The sequence below is a fragment of the Dermochelys coriacea genome, chromosome 27, assembly GCF_009764565.3.
Source record: "Dermochelys coriacea isolate rDerCor1 chromosome 27, rDerCor1.pri.v4, whole genome shotgun sequence".
Classification (NCBI taxonomy): domain Eukaryota; kingdom Metazoa; phylum Chordata; order Testudines; family Dermochelyidae; genus Dermochelys; species Dermochelys coriacea.
Genome location: NC_050094.1, coordinates 430,907 through 455,743, shown reverse-complemented (window position 1 = coordinate 455,743; position 24,837 = coordinate 430,907).

Genomic DNA, 24,837 nt, shown 5'->3' with positions numbered 1-24,837 from the left:
TCTGCTTCTCCGCCCCCCGCACCCCAGTTTCCCGCAAATCAGCTGTTCACACGGGAAGCCTGGGAAGGCTGAGAAGCAGGCAGCGGCTTCGCGCTCAGGCCCAGGGAGGCGGAGGTGGAGTGGAGGTGAGCTGGGGTGGGGGCGGGGGGACGCAAGGAGGGCCGCATGCGCCACAGCAGGTAACCGGGGGGGCGCAGGGGAACTGCTCCCCGCCCCAGCTTACTTCCGCCTCCCTGGGCCTGAGTGTGAAGCTGCCATCTGCTTCTCAGCCCTCCCTGGCTTCCCGCGTGAACAGCTGATTCGCGGGAAGCCGGGGCCGAGGGGGAGGAGCGAAGCAGAGCGGGGAGGCGCGTTCAGGGGAGGAGATGGAGGCGGAGCTGAGGTGAGCTGGGGCTGGGCGCGGGGCGAGGCGGGGAGCTGCCAGTGGTGGCTCTGCACCCACCAAATTTCCCTCATGGGGGCTCCAGCCCTGGAGCTCCCACAGAGTCAGTGCCTAAGGCACCACTTTTGATGTGATCAGTGGGGGAAGCGGCCGCTCCCCCTGCTCCCCCCCAGCTATGCTCCCATGCCCCTAGGAGCCAGAGGGTCCTGCCGGATGCTTCCTGGGAGCTGCCCCAGGTAAGCACCACCGGGACTCCCCACCTCGTCCCACGGCAGGTCCCTCTGGCTCTTAGGGGCAGAGTGGGCACGCACTATGGTGGCCCATGAGACCCTCCTGCCCAGTTCTGGGGGCAGTGAGGGGACAGGGGAGGGGGGTGGATGGGACAGGGTCTGAGATGGGGACGTCAAGGAACACAGGGGGTTGGATGGGGCAGGAGTTCCCGGGGGGCGGAGGTGAGCCATAACCCCCTCGTGGGGTGAGGAGGGAACCAGTTATTAAGATTTTGGCAGCTTATCACTGCCTGCAGTTAGTTGAGATCAACCCTATACTCCTCACCTGGGGTTGTCCTCAGCTACAGTGAGTTAAAAGCTACCGTATCTTGTCTCCACTAAGAACTTACATCAGGATAGCTATTGCGATTTAGTTATCTTGACATAAAAAGACCTGTTTTTGCATTGAAAATATAGCCTCAGGCAAATGGACTGAAATAGAGGCGAGAAATAAAATTCTGTAAAACAAGGCAGATGCTGTTGAAACCCAGCATTGTCTCTGTTATGAGGGCATGTCTACACTACAGCCTAATGACATATATTAGGTCGACTTACAGCCACTGCAGTAGTTACTGATGTGGCTGATTTCCACACTACCCTCCTCCTGTCAGTGGTGCACATCCTCACCAGGAGTGCCTCCCCTGACTGAGGAGGGGTAATGTGGGGGGCTAAGAGCCAGGGCTCTCAGCTGTGCAACTACCCGCTGGGCTCTCGGCTCCCCAGTCCCACCTGGGCTTCTCGCCTCCAGGGTGGCAGGCTGAGATCGGGATTGGGGAGGCAGCCAGGCTGGAGCCCATCTGGGAGTGGGGAGCCAAGGGCAGCCAGTCTCTAGCTGCCCAGTTTTCTTGTCAATTTCACAGCTCCAGCATGGAGTCCTGAAATTGACAAGACAGCCAACAGCCCATGTAAGTAACACAGTGTCTACACAGACACTGCCTCACCCTAATTACACCAGCATAAGCCTTATGCCTCTCATGAAGATGGAGTTATTATGTCAGTGTAGTATGGTACTTACATCAGTGATAGAAACACTGTAGTGTGTATACTGACATCCTCAAGTTGATGTACGCTGCCTTACATTGACCTAACTGTGTAGTGTAGACCAGACCTGAGTTGTTCCCAAGGTCCCAGCTTTAAAACCATTAATTGCTTTAAAATAACCCAAAGGAGCACTGCCAACAGCAGCAAGGGATTGAAGAACAAATAGCAGTTTGTCTATTACTCTGTAAATGAAATAAACACATACAGGTGCTTTAGCGACAGCAAGCCCTCCAGTGAATCTTTCTGCAGTTTGCTTAAGTCATTGTCCTTGAGAACTCTGAAAACAAAGACAAAATGGTATTTTACTTGCTATACCAACAATAATCAAGAGAGAAACAAATCTCTTCAAAAGAAAACTATGTTAAAATAATGACAGGTTTCAGAGTAGCAGCCATGATAGTCTGTATCTGCAAAAAGAAAAGGAGGACTTGTGGCACCTTAGTCTCTAAGGTGCCACAAGTCCTCTTTTTCTTTTTATGTTAAAATAGCATCTCTCAAAGGCTCTCTTTGTTTGCCTGGTGGTTGCCCTGAATTGGTGCACAAGCAATCTTGTTCCAATGGTTACTCAGTCTACCTTCAACTTACAGCCATTGGATTATGTTATACCTTTGTCTGTGAATAGACTGAATAGCCCGTGCGATAAATGAAGGGGAGCGGGGGAGGGAGCTCCCTTATATGGACACCCAGCCAGCCAGTTAGCTATAAAATCCCTATTAGTATCTATTCTCTACTCACTTTACCTGTAAATGGTTAAAAATGTCCATAAGTAAAAGGAAGGGAGTGGACTGCTGACCAAAAGAGCCAATGGGAAGACCTGAACTTTTTAAAATTGGGAAAAAACTTCCTTTTTGTCTGTCTGTTGTTATTCTCCAGAGAGATGGGTAGAGCAGAGACAGGGCTGGGACTATGCTGTAAAAAGCTTTGGGCTAGGTATGGAAAATCATCAGATCATACCTAGAAACTACTCATTTGAAACCCCAGATATGTGAATAGATCAGGAAATGTCTAGGGAGACGCGATGTGTTTTCTCTCTTTTATTTCTTTATGGCTTGTGGACTCCTATGTGTTAACCCCAGGTGCTTTTGTTTTGCTTGTAATCTTTAAGCTGGACTTCAAGAAGCTTTCTTGATGCTTAATACTTGTAATTGTTTTTTTTTAAAACCTAGCAAAAAGCCTAAATTCCAGATGTATTTTCTTTCTTTTTAAGAAAAAAGAAAAGGAGTACCCGTGGCACCTTAGAGACTAACAAATTTATTAGAGCATAAGCTTTCGTGAGCTACAGCTCACTTCATCGGATGCATTTGGTGGAAAAAGCAGAGAAGAGATTTATATACACACACACACACACACACACACAGAACATGAAGTGTGTATGTATATAAATCTCTCCTCTGCTTTTTCCACCAAATGCATCCGATGAAGTGAGCTGTAGCTCACGAAAGCTTATGCTCTAATAAATTTGTTAGTCTCTAAGGTGCCACAGGTACTCCTTTTCTTTTTGCGAATACAGACTAACACGGCTGCTACTCTGAAACCTTTCTTTCTTTTTGTTTTTAATAAAATTTACCCTTTTTAAGAACAGTATTGAATTTTTGTGTCCCTAAGAGATTTGTGCATATGTTGTTTAATTAGCTGGTGGCAACAACTGATATCCTTTGTTTTCTTTCTCAGCTCTTCCCCAGAGTGGGGGTACTTGAGGGCACCCCACAGGAAGGAATTCCCAAGTGCACCTTTCTTAGTTCCAAAAGGGGTTTTTGCACTTGGGTGGTGGCAGCATCTACCCATCCAAGGTCAGAGAAAACCTGTAAATTTGGGAGTTTAATACAAGCCTGGAGTGGTCAGTATTAATTTTTAAAATCCTTGTGGGCCCCACCTTCTGCACTCAAAATGCCAAAGTGGGGAATCAGCCTTCACAGCCCGTTATCAAATATTTGTTCTCCATGTCAGTTTTTATAGACTTATAGACTCTGATCAAGTCACCCCTTAATCTTTTCTTTGTTAAGATAAATAGATTGAGCTCTTTGAGTCTATCACTATGGGTATGTCTGACTCGGGCTCATGGGGTTTGGGCTCTGGGGCTGTTTCATTGCTGTGTAGACTTTTGGGCTTGTCCTGGAGCCCAGGTTCTAGGACCCTGTGAGGTGGGAGGGTCCCAGAGCCCAGGCTCCAGCACAAGCCTGGACATCTATACTGCAATGAAACAGACCCTCACTGTAAGCCCAAGTCAGCTGGCATGGGTCAGCCACGGGTGTCCGACTGCAGTGTAGACATACCCTACAAGGCATGTTTTCCATTCTTTAATCATGCTCATGGCTCTTTTCTGAACCTTCAGCATCCTTCTTGAATTGTGGAGCACTAGCAGAATCTGATCCTCTGCTTGTATTTTTTCCCCGTTCATTTTTTGATCTATCACATCGCTACATTTAATGAGTTCTGAATTAATACCTTGATAGTCTTGGTACCTCACTCCTGTCCAGGACTGCATGTCTTAAAAGCTCAGGGGTGATTTTATATTTTCTCTCTTAGTTAGTCCATAAAAGAGATCAGGTCCATAACTGCTGACTATTATTAGTTCATAAGATAGACAGGACTTCCTGCTCCTCAGACTGAAGCAACAGAGAAGAGCTAGGAGGGAGAAAGTTTCCAGTCTGTCCCTGTACCTGGCAGTCCTGGTTGTGACTCCATAGTTAAGATGGTAAGACCCATTCTAAACTCTTGTATGTTGACCTGGTGCTAAATTCCTCCCCCTATTCCTTTCAGCCTGTAATTTCAAGGCAGAAGTTATTTTTTTAAGTTTGAAGGAAATCAGACAGTGGAAGAAATGAGATGTGTGTGTATGTGTGTGTCTCACATTTGCAGGGGGACTGATATTTCAAATAGGATTTGCTTTTACAGTATCAAACTTTACTTGTAAATCACAGAATATCAGGGTTGGAAAGGACCTCAGGAGATCATGTAGTCCAACCCCCTGCTCAAAGCAGGGCCAATCCCCAATTTTTGCCCCAAATCCCTAAATGGCCCCCTCAAGGATTGAACTCACAACCCTGGGTTTAGCAAGCCAATGCTCAAACCACTGAGCTATCCCTCCCCACTCCTGTCCCCTGTGAGAATGAGAGAATGGACATTAGCATCCACCATGGAGACCAGTTTTCAGTCCTAACTGAGGAGTAACTGAACACAAAGGTTTCAGAGTAGCAGCCATGTTAGTCTGTATCCATAAAAAGAAAAGGAGTACTTAGAGACTAACAAATTTATTTGAACATAAGCTTTTGTGAGCTACAGCTCACTTCATCGGATGCATCACCCAAAGGAATTCAGAAAGTAATAAAGGAAAATGACTTGTAACTGGAGTTCTCTGGTTGTCTCTGCAGAGCCACACTCTTGGAGCAGTGAGTCCTTGAGCTATTTACAAGCAGTAACTGTTGGGGCTATGTGCATGAAACTGAACATGCAAGATGAATCTACCGTTCTAAACCTCCCCCTTCCTTATCACATCCTGCAACCCCAAGAAAGCCTCCCAAGAAATTACAAGAATGGCTGCGGGGAGAGTATACTCTGAAAAATCCAGATATGGTCCACCAAGCATACTGTTTCCAGACATCTTATCCTGGAAAGAAGCACACTGTTTGCAGCTTGAGATGTCTAACTGGGCCAGTCATTTCTGTCCAATTTAACCACATAATGGTGAGAACACAGCTGCAAAATCACGTTCAATCTCTTTATAAAAGAACTGTAACAATTAACAACTTCTATAAAACAGTAAACTGAGCTCATGAGCACAAAGAAAATGAGAATCATAGAATCAAAGAATATCAGGGTTGGAAGGGACCTCAGGAGATCATCTACTCCAATCCCCTGCCTAAAGCAGGACCAATCCCCAACTAAATCATCCCAGCCAGGGCTTTGTCAAGCCTGACCTTAAAAACTTCTAAGGAAGGAGAGTCCACCACCTCCCTAGGTAACACGTTCCACTGTTTCAGAAAATATATTAAAAGTCAATGTATGGTGGTTTGGGAGAGAAGGAATAACCCAAAATCCTTCTGTAACCTTTACTCTAACATTCAGTTTCATGAGGGGGATGTGTGCATGGCCCCAGTGACTGATGCCAGCATGCTTCCAAGACTCAGCATGTTTAAGTATGTCTGTTCAGACATGTCTGTGCCCCACTGCTCATGGAAAGTTAATTACATGTGTGACAGGGTCGGGCTAGATGGCTATAGGAGAGTAATAGAAGGCAGATATATTAGCCCCAGGCTAAGTAGGTCCCTTTTCCCTGGGTAAGGTAACAGGGAAAGTTCCAGAACAATCAGGAACCTTCTGGAGACAATTAAGACAGGCTGATTAGAACACCTGCAGCCAATCAAGAAGCTGCTAGAATCAATTAAAGCAGGCTAATCAGGGCACCTAGGTTTTAAAAAGGAGCTCACTTCAGTTTGAGGTGTGCGTGTGAGGAGCTGGGAGCAAGAGGCACTAGGAGCTGAGAATGAGAACGTGGACTGTTGGAGGACTGAGGTGTGCAAGTGTTATCGGACACCAGGAGAAAGGTCCTGTGGTGAGGATAAAGAAGCGTTGGGAGGAGGCCAGGGGGAAGTAGCCCAGGGAGTTGTAGCTGTCACTCAGCTGTTCCAGGAGGCACTCTAGACAGCTGCATTCCACAGAGCCCTGGGCTGGAACCCGGAGTAGAGGGCAGGCCCGGGTTCCCCCCAAATCCTCCCAATTCCTGGTCAGACACAGGAGTCGTCGACCTGGAGTGTGAATTCAGAAAAACTGCCAAGCTGAGGGCTGCCGTGAAGCTCCAAGGTGAGCAAATCCGCCAATAAGCGCAAGACCCACCAAGATAGAGCAGGAACTTTGTCACACATGCTAAATTTGAGAAGCTGCTTTTTTTAGTTAGTAAGAGAGCAAATCTAACTATGCTACAATAATGTATATGAAAGTGCTTTACTTTTCATAAACTTATCTCTAGTAAATGACACCCACACAAATATATATAAAAAGCATATGGCTTATTCACAATAGGCAATCACTTGGGTAAGTTTTTTAAAAGACATCACTAAGAAATAAAATTTAAGCAAAGCTCCCCCCTCCCCCACATGTACTTCTCTTGTTCATTCTAGATTTTCTTCACTATTAAGGTGAACGCCTCGTTAAGGGCACAGCTGAGCCAATTTCAGCTTTGGATATCAACTACCTAACCCTCCAGATGCCTCTGTCTTCATGAACAATGGCATCAGAGTCAGTGGCCAATAAAGCTAGCAGGGCTTCCAGATTTCACTGTGTGAAAAGATGAACGTTAGATCAGAGAACTGATTATCACCCATTCTAACATCCTCACCCATTTCTTTACCACCACTCATTCGGAATTGGGATGGAAGTATTTGTGTGTATGTTGTTTATTTCCTTACAGTTTCTGGCTCAAAGACTGAACTAAATACCTGGAAAACACCTTTAGCCCTCAATATATAACACGCTAGAAAATACTCACAAATACTCAGCCCAAGGGTATCCCTTCCATACTCTTTTTTCAATGGAAGAAATAGAGTTCCCACTGAAGTCTCTGTGAAGAAATAAATGCCATTTCACTATTATATTTAGCAAATTAATTTAAAAGCTGAAAATTTCATGGAGAAATGTTCCTAAACAGAATACTTTGCAAATAGTTCCCCTCTGTCCTGTATTTCTCAATGCCAGTATTTAGTCACAAAAGGGCGTGATCATGCTCCCCCAAGGCAAAATGCCCATTGACTTTGATGGAGCACATTCATGCCCTGAAACCTTTGCATGCAGACTGAGTCTGCTGCCCCCTACTGAAAGTCACAATCCTTCATTGGGATGGCACCACTGATTTCTGTGGAGAAGCAGGTGTCACAGAAGGCTATGGCTGGAATGAGCTGCAGGGACAAAACAACTTGTAAGGAACAAAGGAACCTGTTTGCCTGCAAATTCTGCAACTAATAAGGGAAGAAGAAAACAAACCCCTTTGGTATTGTGAGTATGGTACCTTTATTCCCCTCCCCACTCTCTGCAAGAGATGGATTCTTTGTGTCTGTTCTCCAAGCTGGGTTTTCCTGGACCAGCCCCTCTTCTGATAGGGCACTGGGGTTTCTCTGCCCATTAGAGCTGGGTGAAAGTTTTTTGATTAATAGTTTTTCTCTCCTACTGAAGATGTTCCATGGTGTATCAAATACTTGAATAGTCATGGGGCCAGAGTGTGTGCGAGAATACTTCTATAGCCTGCTAGTTAGGACATGCTCTTTTTCTAAAGTCAGTGATCCCAGTTCAAGGCCCTGCTCCAATAATTATCCAATGTGGAAAAGCTTTAACAGGTGAAACTGAAAAAGTCCTGTTTCAGGCAACCCATAGCCAGTGCTTAGGGCACTGTTCTGAGAACCTGGAGACCTGTGTGTAAATCACACTGGAAGAGGGCACTAGCCAGCCACTGGACTAAGCTTTATAAGGAAACAGGTCCTCCTATGGCTAGTTTGTGAACCTGGCCATTCATTTCCTTTTAAAAATGCCTGGAAATGAAACTTTCATTCAAACAAAACAAAGTTTTTGTCGATTTTGTCAAATCCCCACATTTTTTGGGAAGTTTCAGTTTCATTTTGACTGGCCCAGAATTGGGTTTTTAGGGCCTGCCAGCAAATCAAAAAATCAGTTATTTATCCAGCTTTGCTGCTCACCCCACTTTGGCATAGTGTTCATTTAAATTCCCAACCTTTCCCAGGTGGTCCTGTCCCTTCTACCTGCTCTCTCAAGCTGCTGGACATGTCACTTGGAAGGTGGGAGTGGTCTGCTAATACCAGACCCCATTGATGCAGCACATACCTTTGCAATGCTCATCTATTAAGCTCTCTCATACAAATAGGGGTTTGGCCCCACAATCTCTGGCTGCCATTTCCCCTCCCCCTCATGGTGGGCAACATGCTGGCTCTGCAGGGCTACCCTCCCACCATTGAGGTAATATAGCTACACTGCAGTGGAACTGTCAGGTTTAAGAAGGAATTCGTCCCTGTACTGGTGCAGCTTACACCACCCCTATACTGGGGGCTGATTTGATCTTTGGTACTAGTTCATAGAATCATAGAATATCAGGGTTGGAAGGGACCTCAGGAGGTCATCTAGTCCAACCCCCTGCTCAAAGCAGGACCAATCCCCAACTAAATTATCCCAGCCAGGGCTTTGTCAAGCCTGACCTTAAAAACCTCAAAGGAAGAAGACTCCATCACCTCCCTAGGTAACACATTCCAGTGTTTCACCACCCTCCTAGTGAAAAAGTTTTTCCTAATATCCAACCTAAACCTCCCCCACTGCAACTTGAGACCATTACTCCTTGTTCTGTCATCTGCTACCTCTGAGAACAGTCTAGATCCATCCTCTTTGGAACCCCCTTTCAGGTAGATGAAAACAGCTATCAAATCCCCCCTCATTCTTCTCTTCCGCAGACTAAACAATCCCAGTTCCCTCAGCCTCTCCTCATAAGTCTTGTGTTCCAGTCCCCTAATCATTTTTGTTGCCCTCTGCTGGACTCTTTCCAATTTTTCCACATCCTTCTTGTCGTGTGTGGCCCAAAACTGGACACAGTACTCCAGATGAGGCCTCACCAATGTCGAATAGAGGGGAACGATCACGTCCCTCGATCTGCTGGTAATGCCCCTACTTATACATCCCAAAATGCCATTGGTCTTCTTGGCAACAAGGGCACACTGTTGACTCATATCCAGCTTCTCGTCCACTGTAACTCCTAGGTCCTTTTCTGCATAATTGCTGCCGAGCCATTCGGTCCCTAGTCTGTAGCGGTGCATGGGATTCTTCCGTCCTAAGTGCAGGACTCTGCACTTGTCCTTGTTGAACCTCATCAGATTTCTTTTCGCCCAATCCTCTAATTTGTGTAGGTCTCTCTGTATCTTATCCCTACCCTCCACCGTATCTACCTCTCCTTGCAGTTTAGTGTCATCTGCAAACTTGCTGAGGGTGCAATCCACACCATCCTCCAGATCATTTATGACGATATTGAACAAAACCAGCCTGAGGACCGACCCTTGGGGCACTCCGCTTGATGCCAGCTGCCAACTAGACATGGAGCCATTGACCACTACCCATTAAGCCCAACAATCTAGCCAACTTTCTATCCACCTTATAGTCCATTCATCCACCCGTACTTCTTTAACTTGCTGGCAAGAATACTGTGGGAGACTGTGTCAAAAGCTTTGCTAAAGTCAGGGAATAACATGTCCACTGCTTTCCCCTCATCCACAGAGCCAGTTATCTTGTTGTAGAAGGCAATTAGATTAGTCAGACATGACTTGCCCTTTGTGTATCCATGCTGACTGTTCCTGATCACTTTCCTCTCCTCTAAGTGCTTCAGAATTGATTCCTTGAGGACCTGCTCCATGATTTTTCCAGGGACTGAGGTGAGGCTGACTGGCTTGTAGTTCCCAGGATCCTCCTCCTTCCCTTTTTTAAAGATGGGCACTACATTAGCCTTTTACCAGTCATCCGGGACTTCCCCTGATCGCCATGAGTTTTCAAAGATAATGGCCAATGGCTCTGCAATCACATTCGCCAACTCCTTTAGCACCCTTGGATGCAGTGCATCCGGCCACATGGACTTGTGCTTGTTCAGCTTTTCTAAATAGTCCCAAACCACTTCTTTCTCCACAGAGGGCTGGTCACCTCCTCCCCATGCTGTGCTGCCCAGTGCAGTAGTCTGGGAGCTGACCTTGTTCGTGAAGACAGAGGCAAAAAAAGCATTGAGTACATTAGCTTTTTCCACATCCTCTGTCACTATGTTGCCTCCCTCATTCAGTAAGGGGCCCACACTTTCCTTGACTTTCTTCTTGTTGCTAACATACCTGAAGAAACCCTTCTTGTTACTCTTAACATCTCTTGCTAGCTGCAACTCCAAGTGTGATTTAGCCTTCCTGATTTCACTCCTGCATGCCCAAGCAATATTTTTATATTCTTCCCTGGTCATTTGTCCAATCTTCCACTTCTTGTAAGCTTCTTTTTTGTGTTTAAGATCAGCAAGGATTTCACTGTGAAGCCAAGCTGGTCGCCAGCCATATTTGCTATTCTTTCTACACATCGGGATGGTTTGTCCCTGTAACCTCAATAAGGATTCTTTAAAATACAGCCAACTCTCCTGGACTCCTTTCCCCCTCATGTTATTCTTCCAGGGGATCCTGCCCATCAGCTCCCTGAGGAAGTCAAAGTCTGCTTTTCGAGCAGGCTTGAGGGCTGACCTCACTTACACCCTGGCTGCAATAGCTGAGGTATTAGGAACACGGCAGCCATGCTCCCTCCCATCCTCAGTGCACTCTGGCATGACTTCAGCATGTATCCTGCCGGGGTGCCTGTCAGGGAAGGTGTAGAACTGGCTATGTTAGCTCTGCACCTGCTGTGGAGGCCTCCTAATCAAAGATGCAATGAACCCATGGAATCCCCCCTTGATGCTTTATAATGCCCCCATGGAAGTCAGTGGAAAAACTCCCATTGACATCAATGGGAGCAGAATCTGGCCTATAGTTTATGATCATTGATGAGCTGAAAGCCCGTGCAGTCGTACATGTGTAATTCATAAAGGGTAAAAATGCCAAAAGTGGCTGAGAACTTAAAAACTGTTGGTAACAGACCATGAATTCCACTAAGGATTAGATCTGGTGATATTCCAGACAAAGAGAACTCTCAACCGTTGCTTCACACTGACTCAGCAGACATTCTAGGCTGCACAGTGACACACAAGTATCAGGGGCTAGCTGTGTTAGTCTGTATCCACAAAAACAACAAGGATTCCGGTGGCACCTTAAAGACTAACAGATTTATTTGGGCATAAGCTTTCATGGGTAAAAAACCCACTTCTTCAGTGACACACAGAAGGGATAATCCTGGAATCTTATGGTGTGGATTATTTGTGTTGTGTAGTGGCCAGGGGCCCCAGGATTGGGACCAGTACCCCCAGGGTGCTAGGTGCTATACAAAGAAACAACAAAAAGATCCCTTTCTCAAGATTCTTACAATCTAAGGCAAAAGACTCCAGGTGAAACAGACAGATAGGGGAGCATAAGGAAAAAGGTAATGCTGGTCAGCATGGCAGGCAATGGTCTCAGCACACCAGTTTATAATACTCCACGTGGGATCAGCCCAAAATGTTCTGCAAGCCCTTCGAGAGCCAAGGCAAAAGAGTCATCAGCCCCTGCTGTAGAAATCATCTCTGATTCCCCTAGGGAGAAGCCCACAAACCTCCTCCTAGATGCCAGCCATCCCAGATTTCGCCCCCGCATCAGTGAACAGCTCATAACTCCATCTCCCAGCTTCAGAAATCCTCTTGGGGTCCCCAGTTAACAAGCCAACAGCATCCCCTTTCTTCCCCCTGATAAATGAGACTACAGTACCATGTCTTTCTTGATCTCTTCTCCAGCAACAATGCCTAGATGGAATCCTTCCTAGCTCCCTGAAGGCCCTGGAAATCATAGGGGAAAACTCCACCCAAATCTCATCTGGGAGTTTGAAAATCTCCACTGGATTTCACTGAGGGTGGCTGGGGGTGGAGGGAGTTTTGTCTGTTAGGTTACTTTGTTTCTGCCCCTTGCATCCATTCCTTCTTGTGACTGAAGGCTGTTTTCAGGCCATATGTCACCTTTCAACCCCCAGCCACTGTGGTTGTAGAGCTGTTCAGACAACGGGGAAATCCAGGAAAGATTTTGTCTTTTTTAATAGAGAGTGTATTCTTTTTTTCAATCACCTCATTCTCAAAACTGACAGCACTGTTTCTGATCAGAATTTAAAATAAAAATCACCTGTGGGAGAGATCAGACCTGGAAACTTTCAGCTCAAGAGGTGAAAGTTTCAGAAAGTTGTGAGTGACTGAAAACAGGCAGTTAAGATGGCAAGTGATGGTCACAGCCACTCCCACAAGCATGGCTAATCACTGACTAATGGGGAAAAAATAATGGGACTACAGACTTTGCCAGGGAGTTAATGCAAAAGAATGGAGATGCATCATTCAGCATGTTCCATGGGGTATAACAAGGGAGAATGGAAGGAGAAAATTGAGGCTGAAAATCAGAGAAAACATCACACCAGTGAGCTGCAGTAGGTGGTTTAATAGTATCCTGGGACGCTCCATTGTTTGGAACTTTAAAAACGAGACTAGATGAAGTTCTTGGAGATGTCCTGTAGGCAATAATCTTGCACTAGCTGCAGGACAAACGCAAGTGACTCTAGGAGGTCTCATTTCAAAATCTCTGGATCATTCTACTGGTTCATGGCTTCAACCACCCCATCCCCCTCTTTGCAGGCCTCTGCTCACTCCCCCTTCTCCACTGCATCAAAATTAAACATCAGCTACTTGTTTTCAGAGTTAAGGCTCTTCACAGCCTGTCTCTGCCCTACCTACCATCTCTTCTATGGTATGGAGACATTAAGCCCCACTTTTGTTCTGGAAATGATGCCTGTTTGGACTGACCATTTGTCAGATTTTCCAACAAGCACCACCACCACACTCTCTCCCCTACACCAACCCCAGTGCTTGGGGGGATGCCCCCTGTAAAAATCCACAAGCCCAGTGTCCTCCTTCAGATCTCTTCTTAAAACTCCGCTGTGCTGTGATACCTACAGAACACTTGACAGTGGTCAGATCGTTAATTGGCCTGCTAAACCCAGGGTTGTGAGTTCAATCCTTGAGGGGGCCATTTAGGGATCTGGGGCAAAAATTGGGAATTGGTCCTGCTCTGAGCAGGGGGTTGGACTAGATGACCTCCTGAGGTCCCTTTCAACCCTGAGATTCTATGATATGATATTCTATGAATTGCTGTGCCTGCCCTTTATCACAGTGATCAGAACCATTTCATTGTTATATTATGCTCCCTCAACTGTTTTCCATAGACTCATAGATTTTAAGGCCAGAAGAGACCATTATGATTATCTAGTCTATCTTCTATCTGAACAGGAGACAGCCAAGAAAAGAGGGTGCATCTGCACAAAGGCTACAGCTGTACCAGCTGGTGTGGTAGATTGGATTATGTGAGTTCTGTAACTTCAGTTTCTGATTTGCTTTGGGTACATCTGTGGATGACTGCTTATCGGCTTTGGGGAAGCGGACTGTCATGTGACCGTGGTAAAGCATCACAGAATGAGTCAATTTGTACTAACACTGAACAAATAACTTTACTAGAATGGGGAAACAGTATTATCCCGAATACTGCCATGCTCTCTCTCTGTTTGGTGCAGAGCTTCTGCCTCAAACTTTCCCAGGCCGTCTCCCGCTTAGTTTTCTGCTACAGCTTTGGAGATAGTTTTCACATCCTCACAGGAAAGGTAGGAGCTTCCTCCGCCTTGCTATTTGCTACTGTGTACTTTGCTCAATTGCATTTAACGTAAGGATGGTAAATGTTCCACTTCCTACAGTGCATGTGCGATGGGGGATAGAGAGCAAAGGTAGCCCCTTGGGCCAGTTTCATCTTTTCGTTCTCTATTCGTCTAGCACAGTAGGGTCTTACTCCATGACTAGGGCTCCTAGGTGCTGCAGTAATACACATAAATAATGACAATAATAATAGCTTTAAGCTCCCTCATTCCCCAGAGCTGCCAAGGGGCTGGCGTGGCCCTCGTGTGAGCTACAGCAGCAATGACAACTCCCAAGAGATTCTTGGTGTCCTCGGGGACCACAACCACTATGGCAGGCTCAGCCAAATCTTCTTTGGGGTTGGGATGCGGGGGAGAAAGAGCTTATCTACACAGGGAGATGGTAAAGGTAAGGGGTGGATATACACTGCTCTAGTTATACCCTGTCTAATTCCCTGTGTGGACACTCTTAATCTAGAAAAGCCTTTTTCCAGTTTAGCTCATCTCCTGTTCAAACGCACAGCTACGCTGGTAAATTTCCCCATGTACACAAGCCCTAAGTGTGGGAGGACAAGGCAGGGGCAGATTCTCTCCTTCCCCTGAGCCTGTACCCAGGCCCGTGACCCTGACCCTGGTAATAACAAGTGAAAGAAGAGCAGATGGTTGTGGGAGGGGAGCTTGGACACCTCAGCTAGGCCAACATTTTCAAACCTGAGTGTCTGAAGTTAGGCACTGAAAGTCACGTTTAGGGAACTAAATCAGACAGGGCCTGCCTTCTGTTGACCTCAACAAGAGCTACAGACCCTTCAACCATCAGCCCCAAATGTAGATTTAGGGACCTAGGGGATTTAGAACCACAAGCCCCATTGAAAGCCAATGAAATTTATGCTCCCAATTCCCTCAGCTGCCTAACTTTAGACTCCCAAATTTGGCAATTTTGGCCCGACGCTTTCTGGGCCTCATCTGTAAATGAAGATAGTAGCACTATTTCTTTACCTCACACAGGGCTTGGGAGGGGGAACCCATGAGTGTGAGATGTTTGGATACTGCAACGAGCCTGTACAGTCTGTGCTGAAAGGATGCCTGCCTGGGCAGGAGAGATCTGGGTGCTGGTTTCTATCCCCACAGAGAGGACAGGGAGGGGGGTGTCTGTGTCCAGATGGGGTCTCCCCTCTGGGGGGGCTGCCTCGGGGGGCTGTGTCTCGTCGCGCCGTCCCGGTACTCACAGGAAGAAGAAGGGCTGGTTGCGGGCTGCGGGCCCAGGCGGCAGTAGCTGGTGGAGCCCAGCGGGAAGGTGCCTGGCGGGCAGGGCAGCCCTGCTGCAGTTGAGCAGCCCCCGGTGGCACTGGCACGGGGCCGGGCAGGCGTTGCCATGCTGCCCAGCGAGGGAGGCAGCGGCAGCCACCAGCAGCAGGAGGAGGAGCAGAGGTGGCCGGGGGCCCACCTCACTCATCGGGGCCCAGCGGATGTTGGGAGAACGGTGGCTGCTCCCCGTGGTTACCAAGCAACCACACCCTCACGCTCCTCACACATGAGGCACCGCATGGCCCCCGTGGCTGCCCCTACCGCCGATGTGACCTCTGGACCCACTAGTCTCTGACCCCATCAACAGCCCTGGCCTGCCGGTGACCCCCCACAGCAGTGAGGTCATCACTATTCTAGAGCAGCCCCTGAGCTCAGCAGAGCACCCCAGATCTCCCCACTCCAGAGACTGGGAGACCTACACAAGCCTCCCCCAGTGGAGAAGGGCCACAGTGCAAGCAAGGGGAGGGGACCCAGCCCCATACCCCAGCCCCAAGGGCACCAAGGAAATAGATCCCTCCATGGTAGCCGCCTCCTGGCCGTGGTGGGTGGGGCTGGGGTGGGATTCCTCTGCCCCACTGCAAGGATGGAGACACATATGGAAAAGGGGGAAGGAAGCCTCAGGTACTGGTGGACAAGGGCCATGTATGGAGCATCCATAGGGAAGGCTCCTGTCCCTCCCCCTTTCCAGTCAGGGTAAGAAATGGTAGAGACCCAATGGAAAGAGTGGGATGTTGGCAGCCATGCAAGGGGTTTGTGCACCCACCCAGAAAAGGGGGAGCTGGGCAGCAGGGTCGATGGGGGGAGGTGGCCCTCAGAGCTTTGCAATATTTCACATTTTTGTTTTCTCTTTGTTGAAGGGCTGGTGCTCCCTGCCTCTTGTGGGCATTGGGAGAGTGGAGTGCAGGGCTGGGGCAGATTAATGAGGGGGAAATGAACAAATTGCTATGTTGGAGGCAGAATGGATACCAAACATAACCAAACAAAATGGCATTAACAAAATGTTTGCCTAGCAGCACCTTGATTATTTGTCTGACCAAGCCTCACTACCCCCAACCTTCTCAGTGAGTTGTCTTGTTACACTGTCTGCTCCTCCAGGAAAGGGCTGTATCATTCCCAGGTTCACATGCAGTGCTTTGCACACTTTGGGGCACCACATGAACAAACAGGAATGACTAAAGTATCAAAGCAAAAGCATCCAGTTGTGTAACTGCCCTCTCACCTGAACTCATCAAAGAAGAGGGGGCAACCCATCTAACCCCCATTTTCCCTTAGGGTTCCAAATAGGGGAAGCCCCATCCTGCAGATACTGTTCTCACCTGAGCATGCCAAATCAGGGACAGCCCTGGGAATGGTGGAAGTACTAGCACCAACACTGAGATACTTAGGAGCAGGGCATCAAGGTTTCTCAGCAATGACCCACCACAGTGGATCTGTCTGAGAGGAACCATGGCTCTCACCATATGCAAAGAGAGAAGTAAGATTTGTCTCTTTTCAGTTGCTTTCTCACAATAATGGTTCAAGGAGAGCTCAGACCCCGATCAATGGGAGTTATGGATCCAAGCACCCCCAATGTTAAGCAAAAGGAGAGGGAGAATACAGTCATTGTGACTACACATCTGCTCAGGTAACACTGACGGATCGATCCCTAAACTACCCTAACCCAAAGGCACTCAGAAGGGAAGAATGCCATGTGACAATCTGATAATCCCTGGCCTCCTCAAACCAAGAGGGTCTGCAAGATAAACAGAGGGTTGAGGGTTGCAGCACGAGGCACAGCATTGCCAACTCCCAGAGTTAAAAAATTATGTCAGCCCCCACCTCCCACATCATGAGATTTTAAAACATAATAAATGGGGAGGGGGGTTCTTGATTTGCCTTCCAGTTTCTGAGTCTTTAGGGGTCACTCAGGTAATGTTTTCAAGCTTTTCTCTGAAACCTTGAGGCCAAAAATGTCCTTAAGCGGAGTTCCTCACATGAAAAACTGGTTACTCACCTTCTTGTAACTGTTGTTCTTCGAGATGTGTTGTTCACATCCATTCCAGTCTGGAGTTTTTATTCTCTCACCCACTATCTGCTCCCTGGTGGTCTCGGTGGTGAATGAAAAAGAGTGCCAGGGCAACAGGCAATGGCTCCTAAGGCTAAGGAGGCCAAACGTATGGGTTTCTTTGGCAGGAAAGCGTATACTGCTCGAGGCCCACAGCTGAGGATAGCCAACCAGCAGGCTATCCTAAGCAGGTAGAACTAACTCTTGGGACGCTACGTCCAAATACAAAGAGATGCTCATTTCATCATGGATCACGATTGCATCCGTACTTGCTACAACCTTGCCAAGGTTCCAGCTTCCCCTATTACGGCACACTCAGCGTGGGCTCAAGCTGCATCCACCGTTTTCCTGGCCCAGGTGCCCATCCAGGAGATCTGCAGAGTGGCGACCTGGTATTCTGTGTACACGTTTACTACCCACTATGCCATCACACAGCATGCCAGAGAGGATGAAGCTTTTGGCAGGGTAGTTCTCTAATCAGTGGTTACTTAACTCCGACCCCACCTTCACGGAAGAGCTTGGGATTCCCCTGATTGGAATCGATGTGAACAAGCACTTGAAAAAAAAAAATGGTTACTCACCTTCCTGTAACTGTTGTTCTTCGAGATGTGTTGTTCACGTCCATTCCAATACCCACCCTCCTTCCCCTCTGTTGGAGTAGCCCCAAGGAACTGGGTCATATATTACACGCCATGAAGGTGCCATTCCAGGGGGCTCCCTAGCCAACCCAACGGGAGCTGCTAAGGGAAAAGTTTCCAATGACCATGCACGCAGAGCACACACACCTAATTGAAATTGACGTGAACAAGCACTCGAAGAAGAATCTGGCTTTAATAAAACCACCAAATAAGTGCTGGCAACAGTGGAGGTAGTTGATAAAAGCTCAAGTCCTAAAGAGGCTGAAGGATGTCCAACTGCTCTGAAAATGATTTTATTAGATTAGTTTCACTGATCAAACTGTGAGTGCACAGTTAATAGGACATGAGAGACCCTCACAGGTGTAAATGCCAGTAAATAAAGTGGAAGCTAACTACCAGACGCCCAGTGCAATAGACTACAATCTGTCACAGAAGGAGACTGAAGTTGGTAGATTCCCCAGTTGCTTCAGCGGAGGCTACCGGCTTCTTGTGTTACAGGCCGTGGTTATTTAAGCAGGCCATAAACTACATAGGAAATGGGGAGAAGAGGAGCTTTAGTTTAACTCCAGTAATCCAGCACATATTTCAACATGGGGAATAGGAATGCAAACGTTCACAAACTTGACGTTGAACTACAGCTTCTCTTTCAGAAAAATTCCTTGTCATGAAGAACTTACCACAGCTGTGTGGAGTCTGTTCTAGTAGTTAATTATCCCATTTAAAAAGCTGCATCTTATTTCCAATTTGAATTTTTCTAACTTCAGCTTCCATCCACTGGATCTTGTGATGCCTCTGCCTTCTAAAGAGACCCCACTTGTTAAGTGCTTTCCCTTCACCCCTCCCCGGGTTCTTGTCACGCAGACAGAAAGCAGAACACCGGAAGTCCGAAGTGCAGGCAATGCAATGTTTATTGGGGTTAGCTTCAAGCAAACATGTCCATAGCTCTGAAGCCACAGAGCCTTTATCCGTGTCCCATTCCCACCTCCTCTTTCTTAGCAGGCCCAAATATACTGCAGTGCATGCCCCTGGCCCCACCCCTTATAATTTATGGTCCTGTTCTGTTCTGGGGGGTCGTGAGTCTGCAGGCTTGGTACCACCTCTTTTGAATATGATAGGAGGGGTGAGGAGTTAGGTTGTGCTTCGGTCAGGGATCGGCTTTTCTTTGGATTTTAGTTTTCCTTATGCCTCCCCCCATCTCTCTTTGCCCCCCCCAACTGGTTGCTTGACCTTGGCTTGAGAAAGGAGCCAGCCTGACCAATCAGCTCTGTGTTTTTGGGGAAACAGGGCGCAGTATCTAGCCTGTCTGACTCATGAAAGACACCCCAAACTGTACCAAACTGAACAGAGAAAAGGCCTGCAGAGAGCAGTGAAGGGCGTTGGGAGAGACACCTAGACCCCTCCTGACAAGGGTGACAAGATTAAGACATCTCTATTAGCATACAGAGACAACTCCCCTAGCCTCATCTGCATGAAAGATGGGACAGGGAGACATCTCCCTTTGCATACAGAATGGAGAACAAAGAACCGCACTGAGCTCTGGGATGAGAAAAGCAAGGAAGCACTGCATCATGGGGGACCTCTGCTCCAGATGTTAATGAACCTACACCTGCACACACCCAGCTCAGCAGTTATCAGACCAATTCTAGTAATGAATCCTTGATTGATATCCAAAATACGGAAGCAACCTGGTTGCATTGTGAGCTCCCTGGAAGAAACCACCACCCATAGCCAAGAGTGATCAGGTCCTATTGTCTAGCCTAAAGAAAACCCTTGAGTAATCAGTTTACCCATAAACAAATCTAGTGGTCTCCCTTGAACCATTTTTGTTTCTCTACAAAAACCCCTACTTTGTTCAAGTAAGGGTTCTGATGAATGAACCCAAACTCCGCATCAATTTGACTGGGAATCTGTTGAGATATGTAAGGGTTAAAGCAGAAAACTGGGAAACTGCTGGTGAACAGAGATGGCACTGGGGAGTAAAAGGCACAGGCAAGCACTGCTTCTGTGCTTGATAAAGTGCAGCATCATTCTGTGTTTAATAGATTTAGGGCCACCTCTCTCCCCTCCCTTCTCCTTGTTAAGGGTTTGATAAGGTTACAGCTGCCTAAAGAATGTGGGGATCAAAAGGATACCCTCTCCTTTTCTTTCGCAACTGCTCAGGCGAGTTTGAGGTCATGGCCCCTTTCTCCCTTCCCTGCAAACTGCTAATCCAAGGAGTCCATGACTGCAAATATAGCAAAGAAGTGTATCTTCAATGTAAAACTTATCAGTAGAATATGCTAATGAGGTAAACAGTAATCGGGGTGGGGATGATTATATTCAGTATACGGTTATCAATATTCATTGTATGGGTATTCATATTACTCCATAAGGGTTTTGGGGGTTGTCAGGGTTTCCTCCCCACTCTGAACTCTGGGGTACAGATGTGGGGACCCGCATGAAAGACCCCCTAAGCTTATTTCTAGCAGCTTAGGTTAAAAACTTCCCTAAGGCACAAATCCTTTCCTTGTCCTTGGACAGTATTGCTGCTATCACCAAGTGAATTAGACAAAGATTCAGGAAAAGGACCACTTGGAGTTCCTATTTCCCCAAAAATATCTCCCCCAAGCCTCTTCACCCCCTTTCCTGGGGAGGCTTGAGAATAATATACCAACCAATAGGTTAACCAAGTGAGCACAGACCAGACTCTTGGGTTTTAGGACACTAAAAGCCAATCAGGTTCTTAAAGGAAGAATTTTATTATATAAAAAAAAAAGTAAAAGAAGCACCTCTGTAAAATCAGGATGGAAGGTAATTTTACAGGGTAATAAGGTTTAAAACACACACGATTCCCCTCTAGGTTCAACTTCAAAGTTACAAAAACAGGAATAAACCTCCCTCTTAGCATAGGGAAAATTAACAAGCTAAAACAAAAAAATAATTTAACACATTTCCTTGCTTTCCTTACAATTTTTGTAATCTTAGATGATTATTTCAGGTAGGGTTTTAGGAGATGTTTTTTTCTGCCCTGGTCCCTCTCTGTCCGAGAGAGAACAACAAAGAGAAGCACAAACAAAACCTCCCCACACAGATTTGAAAGGATCTTCTTCCCTTATTGGTCCTTTTGGTCAGGTGCCAACCAGATTAATTGAGCTTCTTAACCCCTTACAGGTAAAGGATAGACTTTATGCTATCCTTAGCTGTATGTTTATGACAGGGGTATTGTAATAAATGTAGGAATTTACATACTAATGTAGATAAAAAGAGTATGCTGTAACTAATCCAGTGCTTACTTGACAATTGGGTCCAGGGGAACAAGTATCGCAATAAAGAAGCCCATCTACTCAAATCTGTCTCTTCCAACAGACTCCATCTCCTGACTGATCGTGCTGGGGGCTCTGCCTGTCTCCAGCACTCAGGACCCTGAGTTACCACCATCACCTGGGAACCCTGACCAGTTCAAGCTCCATGGAGTGGGTGAGATCCCTCTCTCTGTTTTCTTTTCTACCTCAGGTACTAACCTTTAATAATGTAACTTATGTTGGTTTAGGCTCTCCTTGTGTAGTTATTACTATTATTCTATAAAAAGGAATACTTGTGGCACCTTAGAGACTAACAAATTTATTTGAGCATAAGCTTTCATGAGCTACAGCTCACTTCATCGGATGCATTCAATAAATAACTTATGGTTAAGCTGGTTGCTTATCTCTCTCTCTCTGAACTTTACTCTTTTGTGCTTTTAGCTTCCCCCATTTACTCTGCAGCAATGCTTCTTTTACCTAAGCTAAAGATCCTTGCAGCGCCCAAAATACTGTGGGGTTTGCTCATCAAGTGGGTTACTACCAGTACAATTGTGATGTGAAAGTGGGGAAAGGGATTTGTTAAACCTGTGGCATATAAGGGTGGCAGCTGAAAGTGCTGCTTGACCCAGCCCATTGAGTACAGGGACATATAAGAGGGTCAGCTTCAGAGTGCTGATTGACCCGGTCCGCTCAGACTTGCTCTGTTAGTGTGTGTGTGTGTGTGTGCGTGCGTGCGCTCATCTGGTTCTAGGGCTGGAGGAACCCAGTCCTGGGGAACCTAGGTCCTGCAGGTTAGCTCCCTTGGGAGGGGACTTGCAGAAGGAAGGAGTAGAGCTCCATATGAACACACAAGTGACATAGGCAGTACATTAATAGAATTACAGACCCTCCCTCCCCCCAAAGAGTAATCCTAATAAATAAGCATACCCCAAAGTAAAGGGCAAATCTGATAACACTGCTTTCCAGTGTATGGTTGTATATTAAACTCCCACTACACCCACTAACTAAGTTCCCTCTAAGCTGTGCGTCAGTGCAGCAGGCTATAAAGGGCCATACAGCCACAGGGGCTTGGAGAGGAGAGAGGTAGGGGGTGGGCGGTGACTGGGGAGGGGAGCAAGTTGGGGCATCCAGGGCTGCTGTGGGCCTCCCCCCCTCACCCCCAGAGAGCTGTGCTGCTGGCGGGAAGAGAGCTGGGGGAATCCTCTAGACCCAACCCCGGGGGAGCCCTCACCCCAAACTCTTCATCCTTGGCCCCACCCCCAAGCCCGCATCCTCAGCTGGAGCCCTCACCCCTCCCACTCCAATGCTCTGCCCTAGCCCATGAGCCCCGTCCCGCACCCTGAATCTCTCATCCTCAGCCCCACCTGGGAGCCCTCAACCCCACACCTCAACCCTCTGCCCCAGCCCAGAGCCCCTCCCGCAACTCAAACCTCTCTTCCTGGCCTACCTCAGAGCCCACAACCCAGCCAGAGCCCTCACCCCCCAGCATGGCAACCCTCTGCACCAGCCCTGAGCCCCCTCTCACACTCTGAATCCCTTAGTCCCACCCCCGCTATACATTACCTCCATATTGGTGCACATCTTAAAATTCATTCCGCACATGGTTATAAAAAAAATAGAGGAAACATTGCCCAGTAATACTTTTCTGTTGGGCAGAAGCAACACACAGCATCTTTGTTTTTTGTTCACACATATTAGTAAGGATATAAAAGTATCAGAAGTCAAACCCCAAATTCTATCTTAGGCTAACAAACAGGCGTATATACCAATACTAGTATATTTTCTCCTTGTGCAGGTACTGTGTAGACTGTGATCAAGTCACCTTGTAACCATCCCTTTGACAAATGAAATAGAGCAAGCTCCTTTAGCCCTTCATTGGAAAGTATGTATTCCAGATTTGAATCATTGGTGTACCTCTTCTCCGAACCTTCTCCAATTTTTCAACAGCCTTTTTCAAGAGTGGATGCCAAAAGATGTCGGACAAAGGGGTTAATTGTAAAAGTGAAAGGTAAATCACTGTTTTCCCGAAAGTTTACATGACATAGTTGGCACCACAGAGACTTGGTGGGATAATACACGACTGGAATATTGGCATGGAAGGATACAGCTTGCTCAGGAAGGACAGGCAGGGAAAAAAAAGGAGGAGGTTTTTCCATGCACATCAAACATGTCTACACTTGTACTGAGGTTGAGATGCAAATAGGAGACAGATTTCCTGAAAATCTCTGGGTAAGAATAAAAGAATAAAAAATAAGGGTGATGTCATGGGAGGGGGTCTAGCATAGACCACTTAACCAGGGAGAAGAGGTGGAAGATGCTTTTTTTAAACAAAATCATCCAAAGCTCAGGACTTGGTGGTGATGGGGGACTTCAACTACCCAGACATCTGTTGGGAAAATAACACAGCAGGGCACAGATTATCCAAAAAGTTATTGGAATGTATAAGAGACAATTTTTTATTTCAGAAGGTGGAGAAAGCTACTAGGGAGAGGCTATTCTAGATTTGATTTTGACAAATAGGGAGTAACTGGTTGAGAATTTGAAAGTGGAAGGCAGCTTGGGTGAAAGCGATCAGAGTTCATGATTCTAAGGAATGGTAGAAGGGAAAACAGCAGATTAAAGATAATGGATTTCAAGAAGGCAGACTTTCACAAACTCAGGGAGTTAGTAGGTAAGATCCCATGGGAAGCAAGTCTAAGGGAGAAAACAGTTCAAGAGAGTTGGCAGTTTTTCAAAGAGACATTATTAAGGGCACAAGAGCAAACTATCTCACTGTGTAGAAGAGATAGGAAGTTTGGCAAGAGACTACCCTGGCTTAATACGGAGATCTTCAATGATCTGAAAAAAAAAAACCAACCAAACAAGAGTCCTACAAAAAGTGGAAACTAGGTCAAATTACAAAGGATGAATATAAAAAATCAACACAAGCATGTAGGGACAAAATCAGAAAGGCCAAGGCACACAAGGAGATTATGTCTCAAGCTAGTTTAAAGGGTAACAAGACCAAGGACAGGGCAGGCCCATCACTCAGTGAGGGAGGAAAGGCAATAACAGAAAATATGGAAATGGCAAAAAGTGCTAAATGCCATTTTTGTTTCAGTTTTCACCGAAAAGGTTAGTATTGATTGGATGTCTAACACAGTGACCACCAGTGAAAATGAGGTAGGACGTGAGGCTAAAATAGGGAAAGAACAAGTTAAAAATTAATTAGGGCAAGTCTACATATAAAAGTCGGGGGTTGTACTAGATGACTTCCTGAGGTCCCTTCCAACCCTGATATTTTATGATTCTATGAAAATGCTGCATTGGCATAGTTGCACCGATGGATCTGTGCCTCTAATGTTTAGTTAATAGTGCTTTAATGGAAGCCAATGGAAGAGAGCTTTCCCATCGGCAGAGTTAATCATCCTCCCCAAGAGGTGGTAACTATGTTAGCAGGAGAAGCTCTCCAGTCGTTATAGCACTATCTACATGGGGGGGTTAGGTCAGTATAACTACGTCGCTCAGGGATGGGGATTTTTAACACCCCTCA